We start from the raw sequence: 5243 nt of genomic DNA on the forward strand, positions 1-5243 counted from the left end.
TGACTGCATTAGCCTCTGCTTTTTTCTCCTGTGCCTGAATGATTTTGTCATTATCTGCTTTGCAACTTCTTATTTATTCTTTCAAGCTTCTCAATGTGTATGCTAAGTTAGAAGAGTGCCCACCACCATGTTGCTCATATGGTACATGGGAAGAGACTTGTGAGTTGTAGTCTACCATATCTCTAGTCCTCTTTGATTTTATTCCTTCAAGTATACCATGTCAGCTTAAGCCAAAACATAACATAATCAACATATCTCAGTATAGTTCAGGGGTGGATACCTCATCGAAAAGATAAACTAGATTAGTGCAATACATATATAAACATAATCATAGCATTATATAAAAATCATCTCAACCATCATCTAGTTACCATGCATGACTGTACCAACCACATACCATGACCTCATGCATGACAATTATAACCATGTCAATGTATGCATAATGACGTATAGACACTGACATGAATAACAAGTGCATAAGTGACAAGAACTCACAAGAAATACATCCAACAACAACACCATCTACTTTCACATGGCGACACAACTGCAACCATGCCTACACAACAAGGGCATAAACCACAAGCATAAAGAACTGACATGTATGCATGACCAATATATTTCTCCCATCCAGTCCAATGGGTGAACCTGGCTCTGATGCCACTCTGTAACACCCTCCTCCCACATTTACCCAAGCTAATTGGTCCACAGGGGTAAACATGTGATGCAAAGTTATTGTGATGTGATTCAACTCCCCATGTACAATTAAAGAAGTGGAACCAATAAAATAAAACTAATCTGACCTTTCTCAGAAGCTACAGAATCTTCAGGAGACAACCAACCCTTCTAGGTGCCCAACCCCTATGAAAACTTGTCATTTTGTTGAGGTAGACTCCTAGTTGCTCCCATGGAAATCCATGCATGTGACTGAGAGCCTCCAGCCACTCCCACAATAAGGCATGCATGTGACTGTGGCCTTCTTCAGTCAGTTCTGAGTCAGCAGCCTTAGATTCTGTGCCACTTTTTCCAGGCCAGGTCTCAGGCCTCTGCTTAGAACTTTATGAAACTTCCAAAAATGGTAAATAACAATTAATTAAATCTACTAATGCAAACATTGGTACAAGGACTTGACCTAACCCCTAATAGCCATGACAAGCATTTTGTCAGACATATCACAAATATGTAATCTACAAGTTATAATCATAGATCTGAGCATAGAGGTCTCATACTTATCTGAGAATTGTCAAGGAGAATTTATGCCTTATCAGAATAGTTGCATTATCATATATTAGGTCATACTCTCATTATTCATTCATTTAATAATCAAAACATAATGAAAGCAATGACTAAGATGTGTCATAAAACCATGCCTATAACCAGAAAAATAGCAATGATAGACTGACTATCAAAAGCACATATTAACAAGTGCATTTAAACATGAAATACCAAAGGAAAATGAGTTCTTATTAATGTATGCATAAGCCAACCAAGTCAGGAACTTCGAAGAACCACCCGACCATAGATTGGGCTGAACCAAATCTTTCTTTCAACTAATCACCCCCATGCCATATTCCAAGCATGAATGTGGGGCTCACAACAAAACCAATCAAGGCTTCCTTGAGCTTTACAATTTATCCACCAAGGGATTCCTAGGCCCAAAACCATCATCAATACACCTAGGCTTTAATGCAATCCCACCAGATCACTAGGCCCTAAACAAGCATGGATGCCTCTAGATCTCTCCACCTAAACCGTGACGAATTTTTCTGTCTCTGCCTCTTGGATTTACCATACTTCCCAGCATTCACCAGTCAAGGATTCCTAGGCCCAATGAGGTTTCACCCTCTAGGATTTATCGTATATCCCGCCATTCACCGGTTGAGGATTCCCATGCCTAACAAGGTCATACACAATTAGGCTTGACCATAACCCCACCTTCACCAATCTATGGATTCATATGCCTTGTGTTTCTCCCCTGAGACCACCTCACTTAATTTTGAAAACCATCCAGAAATCTAGCTCAACCAAAACAAGAGAACCCTATCACATCATGGATATCTGGAAATAGAAATGCAAGTTTGAAAATAATTTTCACACCTAGAAAAACCCATGCCAAAGATAGCAAGAGAACCAAAACACACATGCATGTGAAAAATAGCAAGGAAACCATACATGCAACTCGATACCTGCAAATAATCTCGCTCTTCCTTGCTTGATTTTTGCTTCCTGTTGCTTTCTTGTCTTTCCCTTGCCTTCCTTCCTCCAACGCTACAATGCTCCAAGAATGCTCTAAGTGTCCAAGAGTATGAGAGAGTAGAGAGAATAGAGAGATATATCCAAAACTGAACTAAATAAAGGTTGCGAATTGATCCCCCGAAGCCTTTTTATCAATGAGACCTCTATTTTCTTCATTTTCCATTATTTTCCTTCATTTTCCTCCTCATATGCACCTTGTGACCTGTCACCTTCCTTTTCTCCTAATTTCCCTTATTTTCATAAATAAAATGCTAATTAATGTCACTTTTCCTTTCCAAACCCTTTGTGGTCATGAGTAATCGACCAAATATTCACCATGGCGGTCGTGCCTACCATAACAGACATTCTGTTGATGTTGACCTCTTCAGTTGAGAGTCGTGCCCATGATAGCAGCGGTCCAGGCAGATGCATTCACAGTGCTTCCTTTACCACAGCTTGGAGGTACGACAGCTTAGGGATATCCGAATCATTCACACCGCGGTCTCGCCCCACTACAATGTCCAACTCTGTCTGAGCTTTCTTCTGGGCATCTAGATTCAACAACAGTTCTGCCATGGCCCACTCCATCAGTGGAGCCGTCGTGTCTGTGCCACGAAAAATCATCTCCTCCATACATAACATAACATAAATTAGAACCAAACTTATTTAATGCCCTCCCCACAGGCAAGCAAACTCACCTCATTATTCATATAAATATAAATTTCAGAGATTCCATGTTAGGTCAAATACAGTACAGAGATCCGTTGCATGTTAAGTAAAGTAAAATACAGATATAAAAGTAGTGTGAAAATACGGACCCAAAGAAAAACGATCATATCCTCCTCATCTACCTTATCTTCTCCCTGCAACGACAACAGAATGTCAAAAAAATCATATTGATCACCACTTTCCCTACCCTGCTCTGTATGTTAGTGCTCTTCGATGATACGTGTAACCAATTTTTTCACACGCAACACCAGGCAGGCACAACGAGCATGGATTCGAAGAGGGTCCAGTAGTCACAGCCATGGTAGATGATCCACCCAATTGAAAGCTCCCAAGAGCTGGAACCCCTCATCCACCATCTCCCACAGCTTCTTCACTTCTTCACAAGTAGAAGTACATGACATATTGAACCTCCTTCCAAAGATGCTGCCCATGATATTGTTCAGCGCAACTCCTTGTAGGTGTCTTCGAACCCTAACAACACCGCTGGAATGAAATTCCTTCTGAATATCAAGAAGCATTACAAGAGCATCGGCCTAGCGACCAGGCTCGTGAGCAGCGATTCTACGGGGAGTGAAAAGATGCGCAGAAGAAATTCTCTTGAGCAGCCTCGAGTAGTCCCCATTGGATGCAAAGCCAATGGCCCTCCCAAACAACAACTGTTGCACAGATTGCTTGAGGGGTCTGTTGGCGAAATGAGGAGAGTTGAGCAGCTCCTGGGCCACTTCAAGATCCGATGTAATAATGACGAGTGTGGAGCCTAAGATAAAGGGTCGACGCCATGATGATGAGCCAGATATTCGAGCTTGCGGTGAGCAAGTGATCAAAAAACTATCCTCAAAGACTTTCTAAATGCTCAAAAATGTAAGTCAAAGTATGCTCCTGGAAATATTCTCATTGCATGGATATCTTTATTTTGAATCTAATGCAATTTGAATGGGCAAAAACGGACTTTGGATGAAGGAGTTATTGTAAAAAGAAAATTGCCCAATGTCCTTACAAAAGGAGGCATTTCCTTGTTAAAATGGGACTTAAGGGGTCCTTAAGAAAATTGCATCGCAAATGCAAAAGGAAGGCCTTCATGTGATATCGAAATAGACCCCGGGCCATTTACATGTGTGATCAGCGACAGCAATATCAGCGATCGGGGGAGCATAGCACCAAGACCCATGCCATTGCGACTTGCAATATGTGATAGCGTGATTGACGATCGGTGATCGGGTAGCGCAATACTAAGGGGGCTGTTACATGTGACATACACTGATATGATGAGCCGATAGTGATAGTGCCGATAGAGCGATCGGCAATTGGCGAATCCCTGATACAAGGGCCATTACGAATTGCGACATGCGATTGCGATATGCAATCGGCGATCGGCAATCGACACAAAGGAGCCATGCTAATGCAACGTGAGATTGCGACATGCGATAAAGGTCGGACCTGATAAGGTTATGGATGCGATTACATAATATTTGAGTTCCGGTTAAATGGCTCATGATGTGTTTTTCAGTGTATTCCTGTGTATTGGAATTTTGTGCTATTTTCGGGATTTTGTCTGAAGAAAGGCCGACTGTTTCTTTTCATTGTAAAATGGCTCCCATTCTCCTTGCTAGGCTGTAAGCGGGTGTTTGTAACAGGAATGCGCTGTAGAACACACAAAGCTAGATGGCCAGACGCAGAGCCAATGAGCCACAGAGCCAAAGGGCTAAACGCAGAGCTAGAGGGCCAGATGTAGAGCCATAGAGCCAGAGAGCCAGAGGGCCAGACATAGAGCCACAGAGGAATGATTCCTCATGATTGCACATAGAGGAACAGATGGAAGCCGCCGATTCGGAGAATTTTTCAAAGGCCAGAGAGCCAAGCGAAAAAGCTAGTTTTCCCTTGAAAGAGAAATTTTCCCTTTAGGGAGCTCATAGCTGGGCCAAGAGCCGAGAGCCAGAGCTGAGAGCCAAGAGCTCAGAGCCGAGAGCTAAGAGCCAGAGAACAGCAAAGAGATCAAATGATCTAGCTATTGCTGATGTCCGAGGTGTGCTGAAGATAGAAGAAGGAATTCCATAGACAGTAAAATAATTTTGAGGGAGTTGGTGCAAGCCAGGAGCTCAAGATAGCCCGGAGCGCTGATTGAAGGAATCTAGTCTAGAGAAGCCTAGATCTGTCTGCAGAGTATGGACAGGCAACGGGATAAGATGGTATTCTAAACCCATAGGTTCAGTTGTAAACAAATGGAGTTGAGTGTGGAACTTGTAAACGAAGTTTACCATAATCCCAAAGAGCCTAGTTGAGTT

The 5243-nt window shown here is 42.4% G+C and overlaps 1 pseudogene; it reads right to left on the bottom strand.

Moving 5' to 3' along the window:
- Nucleotides 1-2664: 2664 nt before the first annotated feature.
- On the bottom strand, nucleotides 2665-3392 carry LOC149177814 (cytochrome P450 78A4 pseudogene; annotated as a pseudogene).
- Nucleotides 3393-5243: the final 1851 nt, after the last annotated feature.

Source organism: Pinus tabuliformis, chromosome 4_1 (genome assembly GCF_031772625.1).
Source record: "Pinus tabuliformis cultivar Carrire ecotype Pingquan chromosome 4_1, CPIR1, whole genome shotgun sequence".
In the NCBI taxonomy this organism is placed as follows: Eukaryota; Viridiplantae; Streptophyta; class Pinopsida; order Pinales; family Pinaceae; genus Pinus; species Pinus tabuliformis.